A 7,626-nucleotide genomic window follows, 5' to 3' on the forward strand; every position below is an offset into this window, starting at 1 on the left:
TACATCATTTGCGTAAGGCACGAGGTAGACCGGTAGCTTGGCGGGAGGAGGATTAGTAAATACATCGGTGTCGGAGCCCTGGCCGAGGTGCTCGCAGGCGGACTTCCAGCCAGCCTTGAAAAAGATGTCTTGTGTTGCAAAGACTTGGTTCTTGTAGTTCTTCTCGGCTTCGTTAAAACCGGCATTGTTGGCAGCCCGGCAAGCTTTCCTCTTCGTCTTCTTAAAAGCGTCCACCTCAGTCTGGAGCTCACTTTGTTTTTTCTCGGCCGCCTCCAGCTGGCCGAGCAGTCTGTTATTGTCAGCGTTGGCTATCTGGAGGGAAGCCTTAGCCCGGCCCAGCTCGGCTTGAAAGCTCTCAACCTGGCTGGCTGTGTCGTTTGCCTTTTGCCTAAGCCGGTGGATGCGCTCCAAAACAAGATGCTGTTTTTGAATGGCCTGCAAAAAACAAAGTTGATGAGAAACGTAACCGGGCAAACACTTCGGAAAATTTTCAGAGCTGCATTGGCTTACCCTGGCCATGGACTTTACTGATGACTTGACTAACCGAGTGTCAGGGACGTGGTCGCTGCCAACCACGTCGCTCGGTAGTAGGAATGCTTTGGACAGATCAAAGGCGAGCAGATGCTCTTTGTCAGCCTTGATCGAAGCCGTTGCCGGGATGTCCTGACCCCGGTGCTTCAGATGTGGGCGCCAGGCTGGCACTGGGGCGGGGGCGTCCGTGGGGTGCTCGGTGGCAAGCTCGGTGACTAGCTCGGCGGACGGATCTGCCCGAGCTCTTTTTCCGGCCCGCCGCGCAGAAGGTTCTCGGCTGGATTGCCCGGCGGATTGAGTGGCCAGGGCGACCACGGCGCCGCTGGATTGACCGGCGGTTGGCGACCGGGTTACCACGCTCGGCACCTCGGCAGATGTGGCGGTGAGCAGGTTCTTGATTCGACTTCTCTTGGCCATTTCTTGCTCGTCTGTTAACCGGATTAACGGGACGTCGGGAAGGGTTGGATCTGGCGGTGGCGAAGGAGCTCTGAGGAAGTCGGTTACTTTACTCCGGCGGGGAGCGAAATATCTATATGTAGGACTATAGCCGAGTAGTTGGTTACAGTCACGATCCCGGTAGCGAAGCGCGGTCCTGATCGCCTCTACGTTGGGGAAATTGTAGTTGGCTTGCAAGGCTTGGATGGCTGCAAAAGAAACAAGAGAATGATTAAACTGCGGAAAACATAAGTGTGTAAACCGAGATTATTTGCGCAGCTTACATGTGCTCCCAAAATTTTTGCTAATCATCCAGCCCGGTGTCTCGGCTGTTTCATAGTTACCAGACACCCAGAAGAAATCATCGTCATGAAGATCCTTGTCTGGTGTGCCGGTTACGATTTTCTCTCGGCCCGGTCGAATCTTCAGGTAATAGGCGAGACCGTCGCCGGTGTGACCAAGTGTGTATTGGCGTAGGATCTCGGCTAAACCTAGGCTTATGCCTAACCGGTTATTTAGCTCATGCACGCCATTTATTATCCTGTACGTGTTGGTGGACACTTGGGTTGGCGCTAGCCCGGTTCGGCGTAAGAACTCGGTAATCAGCGGGTTAAGAGGGAAACGAAGGCCCCCTTCGACAATGGACAGCACGGTGAAGGGGCATTCCTCCCTACCCCAAGGCGTGGTTTCTTCTTCGGCCAGCTCCAGATGGACGTCGGCCGGGACGCCGTACTCCTCTCTGAAAGCGGCTAGCGCGGCCGGAGTGTCCACTAGGAAGCGGAATTTCCCCATTTGTGGCCGACTTACTATAGCCCGGTTGATGGGTTGGGCACGGTGGTAATTGGCTGCAGCTCGGTCCTGAGAGGTTCAGGAATGGCAGTGGTCCCCTTGGACTCTGCAGGAAAAGGATGGCAAGTGTAAGTGAGCGCGGTTTCGCATTAGGAGCTAGACTTCAGCTCGGTCGGTAAGGGTGCCAAACCACCTCGGTTGACTAATTAAGGAGCTCGGTCGCCCAAGCAGACCTGATTTTAGCCCGGTTAAGCGATCAAGTAATTGGGTTATCTCGGTTTGTGCCGTGGTTATTACAAACATGTTGTTTGCCCGGTTTGGTTGGTTTTTTGGATCAAAAGAAGGCCCAGAGCCCGGTTCACCCCAGTTCTTCAGCGGTCTTCAGGAAGACGAAGAACGCCAAGAACAGTGGGAGGTTTGTGACGTTTTCAATGGTCAATGCCCTAAAACTACGTTTTTGTGCCCTAATGTGTGTAAAATAAAAGAAAATAGCAACGTAAGAGGGATTGAGTATCTTACCTGTGAAGGGCTGAAGGTGTTCTTCCAAAACACGAAGGATGGCAGAATGGCAGAAGATTTGAGGACGAGAGTGCTGGGGCTCTGAGGTTGAATATCGAAGTGGCAGTAGGAATTGGAGTTTGGGGGAGGTCTCGTATGTATAAGCAAGGGGGAGTCCGCCCAAATTCAAATTCTAACAAAAACGGCGGGTTGGCTGCCCGATGCCCAATGGCAGGCCGCCACGTGTCCCCATTTATGGCTACGTCGGGGCTGAAGCGACGGGTTGAAAAGACGAAGAGCCAACCGAGCTACTTTCGACGAGAACAGGTCGGCCGAGGAATATAACCGGTCAAATCTGTAGACAATGACGTCAACTAGCTCGGTCGAGGCTTGGCGTCTTGAAGACCGGAGAAATGTTATCTCGGTCGAAGTGAGTAATCCCTGTCACGCTTCCGCGGACGGAATTAAGGGGCAATTGAGAGGGTGAATTGTGATCTGGAGTTGGGCCGAGGTAACGGCCGAGCAAGTTGAGGGCCCAACGGTGCATAGGTGCGAGACGATTGACTTTTTGCCCAAAATGGGCTGCCAGAATTTGGGCCGGGCAGAGTACGGGCTGAGTGTCACCCCGGACCGGACAGAAACTGCTCGGTAAGGCAGTGCTCGGTCGGACCAGGGTGCCCGGTCCGAAGATGGCCAAAGCCGGATTGACCGAGTGACCGGCGGCCAGGAAGGCATGGACAACCGAGGAAGTTGAGTGGCCGGTGCCCGGAAAGGCGTGGTCAGCCGAGGAGACTGTATGGTCGGCAGGAAGGCCGATCAAAGTAAGTATCCGGGCTAGGCTCGGCCGGGATGCCGGTTAGCCCGGTCCTCTGTTTGTTTATCCGGATAGGCGCTTAAGGTATGAAGCATGGTACGACCGAGGTAGGGCAGCTCGGCTGCCGAGCTCCAGCTGTGCTGACAGGCAGTTGAGAGCAGGTGATGAATGGCATGGTTTATGCTGACAGATGGGATAGCAGAGCCACGTGTCAGGAGATGACAGGGAGTGGATATGGGACTCAGAAGGTATATAAGCATGTCTGCGCCCCCCATATGCGACAGACGAACACTCTGTAAGGAATTTCTTACACTCAAACACTCTCTCCCTTCTCTCTATTCCCTCTAAGGTGTGTGCTAATTTGACCGTCGGAGGGTGTTTCCGGCCACACACCGCCGGGTAGCTCACCGTTATTTGCTCGCAGGTGATCGGATATCGACGGAACTCGGAAGAAAGGAATACGGGCACGCCGAAATATTTGCTCCCCGTACACTTTATAAAGCCAATACACAAATAATCATTTTCCCAAGAGATATTTTCTTCCTCACACTTGTATAAAAATTGAAAAATATTCCAAATATTTATCATCTTTAAAATATCACACGTAGCTTGATTTTACTTTCATAAAATAAGAATTTATAAATTATATTTGTAAACTATACAAATAATTCACCACCATATTCCAATCTCTCTTCTTTTTTTTATAAAATTTTTTTTTATAAAAAAAAAGAAAAAAATCTTATATAGTTACCAAACTCCCATTTGTAACTGTAAATCAAAGTATAAAACATGCAGCGGAATAAAATGTTTAGATCATACCTTTTTTGATCTAAAACCTCGTGGATAAATCACGTGCTTCCTGAATCTAGTCAATCAACCCAGCAGTGACGTGATATTACAATATTGAATATCACCCGCACAAACCACAGTGCAAATGGCTTTGATCGTTATTTTGGGAGAGAGTCAGTATCTTGAAAAAAAACAAACATACGTTGTTTTTCCACTTAATCACCCATATCCCATATATCAGATATATAATCTATTTATCTCATTTATCCATTTGTTAAATGAGATAATATCTGATATTTATATCATCTATCCATATTATGATATGATAGATATATATCCTGAGTGGCTATCCAAATAGGTTTGAATTCAAATTCAAAACCCATTTGGATGAGGTTCAAAAGGTTCTAAGGGTCATGCCACATGGGCGCCCAATTTCTAACATCTCCCACTCGGACATGAGTTGGCATGACACTGCCACGTCTCAATCTCAATCTCCCCAAAAATAAACAATCTCATACTAGCCACTGCACCGTGCGATTGCTGAGAACACCTGCATGTGGGAGCTCTATACTAGAAACTCAAAATGAGCCAGCATAGAGACATCAACCCAAAAAGAAAAGAAATAGTGTCTCATATACCCCAGACCCATCTAATTACACCGGTCCAAAAAACATCTCTAATCCCTCAAAAAAAAAAAGAGCATGTTTGACCCTCTCAATTCTTGCAATATATTCACACTCAATTCGCCTCTTATACAGAGTGATGTGAGTTGCCGGCAGTGAATATACAACAATGGTGTAATACTAGATGATCTTCCCTTTGCACTCATGCCATTTAGTTTAGGATTGACCGCTTTCCCAGTGATGTCCCTTAAGGCCGAATCATGCATGACCGCAGGCAACATACCAAAGTAGCAGAACATCAATCCCTTACCTTATGACATAGTCAAAAGTCACAAAAGGGTACATAAATGAAAGTCATATCAATAATGACACGTAAGACTCACACGGTGAAGAAGCAGGGATCCATTCTCTCACCTCATTACTCGGTCGCCAAGCACATATAGTATGAATACATGCTACGGTGGAGTAACTCTTCCATAAAGAGTGACGTCATACTCGATACACCGTACAGATATTAGTCTAGTCGCTTTCTAGCGCCTAACCCGAATTCTCTATTTGCTCGCCTTCTAGGCGCCAAATGAGATCTCGAATCTGGCTAATCATAACAGGCACAACATGGAAAGTGGGTACTAACATCCATGTTTGGTCCTTAACACGACCTCATCTTGGTTATAACCAAGGCGACATACATAGTGGATGATTTAAGCCTCTCTTGGTTCCGAATAAAAATAAACCACCAGTCTCATCCTTGCTCGCTCCCAAGCGCCAAGGGCGATTGCTCGTGTGAGTGAGCCAATCTTGCCTGTTGACATCATCATTTGCTAATCATTATGACACAAATCATAATAGTGTCAACATCCCATCATCTCAAAATAAGTGATCGATTTAAAAAAAATGACTACAGCTTGCGCAATTATAGATTCCAAACATAAGCCTTATCAGCACCTCTTGCGATAAGTATATACAACGGAATCCACCATGTGCACCTCACATGAAATGATTTAAGATCACTGCCTCTTGCGCAATAACCTCTGTAAAGATATTTTTGGTGACTAATTTGCGTTCATTCTTAATGCGCCCAACTAGCGCAGATGCGCCCAACTAGCACATTGAATTTTACAAGGAGCAAATTAATATGCTTCTAAAAAAGCATTTTATCCACAGTCTAATGAGTAAGGTCAATGTCTAAACAACTCAGTTAACCATTTATCAAAGATAACACTTATCATGCCGAATACGCCCACATAGCGTACTTTAGGCTCCCACAACAAAGAAAAGATCAAGGAATATAGGTCATCTGTTTCTCCCAAAGACAATCTGAGGATTCACTCAATAGCTAAGGCTCTGGCTTTTACCAATAGGTAAGTCAATGGGTTTACAATTTTGTATCTAGAATCGTTTTAGGATATTCCTTATGTAAGTCATCGAAGACAAACCGAGAATTTTCCTAAAACAATCCCTAAGGATCGTACATCCGAGCATATGAATTACATCACCCATGTCCATCATATCTAAAATGGAGGACTGCCCACCCTAGGTGGCGACAACCTTTTAAATTCCTGGCTCATAATGACTAAGTAAGGAAAAAACTTCTTTTGGACCATTGATCATGCCTCAGTGGTCTTCATTGATCATCGTTGGCCTATCATGGCTTGACGAAATCTAAGAACCACTGTTTGGATAACTGCTTTAGGCTGTAAAAGATTTATTGGAACTAGCAACCTTTTTGCGCTCCTAACTTTTCACCATAAAAGCAGAAGGTAAATCCCTACGGATCTACTTATCCAATTCTCTAATGAGAAATCGGGTCACAATGTCCACAAATCAATGTTCCGAACTTATGTCAATTATAGCCTAAGTCAAAATAACCTCACTCCCCAGGAGGAAGTCTTCTCATGGTCTACACTTTCCTCAATGGTGCGACTTTTCGGTATCTAGCGAGCCTTATGCCTCAACAATGACTATCCAAATTACACATAACTTTATAACAGTTTTGCGTCATAATGGAAAGTCAACCAAATTATAAAAAATGGTTAATCCTCAAAGACTTTGTCTTAAACTGCGCAACATTGATCCACTTTTTTAAAATAGGGGACTAGAGCCTTAGGCATTATCCTAGGCTCTTTATCATCTTGCGGAGCAATCATGAATGTTTCCCTCTCAATCACCCAGTGATGACGTGGAAAATTTTCACATTTGCTACCACGCAACTAAGAATGTAGAGTATTCTTCTCTAATGGAGTAATCCATTAGTAGGCACATCGCTCCCACTGTCCCTAGGATATTGGAAATTTCTTTCCATTCTCAACTAGGCTACATAGAGCGCTATGCTTGGAATTCTCCATCTTATAGAGTTCCGAAAACTCTATTCACGTCACCTTTACTAATAAAACTTTATGTGACTTAGTTACACTACCACAAAGCTGCTTACCTATATGCACATGACCCGGAGGATTTGCATGACCGCATACAATAATGCGCCATACGACCCTTTGTGTTTACAAGACAGCATACAATAATGCGCTATAGAACCCTAGGTCTTAACTTCACAATCTTATGAGAAGTAACATAAAGATAAGCTGCTTAACGGTTACAGATCGCCCATAGATGGCTCTCCACTAACCTATTACTCAAAATTGGAGTGTAAAATCTGATATGGAGGGCTCTTAGTTAGGGATATAGGCAACAAACTAGTGCAATTTCCAATTAGGAAACATTTTGCGCCATTATCCACCTAACATTAACAATATTTAATTCCTTGTTCTCTACTACACCATTGTGTTGTTGAGTACTAGGAATAATCAATTTTCTAAGCATCCATCTCTCTTCACAGAGTTTTCTAAAAATAACTCAAATAGATACTCGCCACCTTGGTCAAAACTAAAAGCACAAAAGCTCTTATCTAATTGATCTCAACCTCATATGTGCAATGTCAAAAATCATCTCAAAACCTTTGACTTATGGAAGATCAAATAGTCTTGACTCAGATGCGTATTGTGATCTATAAATATGTCGAGATTGAGACTTAGCTATCATACCCTTACACATATCTAGTCACAAATATCATAGTGGACTAAATGCGCCAAAACAAATGACCTTCTACGGCTTTCCTACTCACTTGTGCGCACCCATTGCGAACAAAGTTAC

This window comes from Camellia sinensis, chromosome 10, assembly GCF_055761805.1.
Source record: "Camellia sinensis isolate YWXY chromosome 10, ASM5576180v1, whole genome shotgun sequence".
NCBI lineage: Eukaryota > Viridiplantae > Streptophyta > Magnoliopsida > Ericales > Theaceae > Camellia > Camellia sinensis.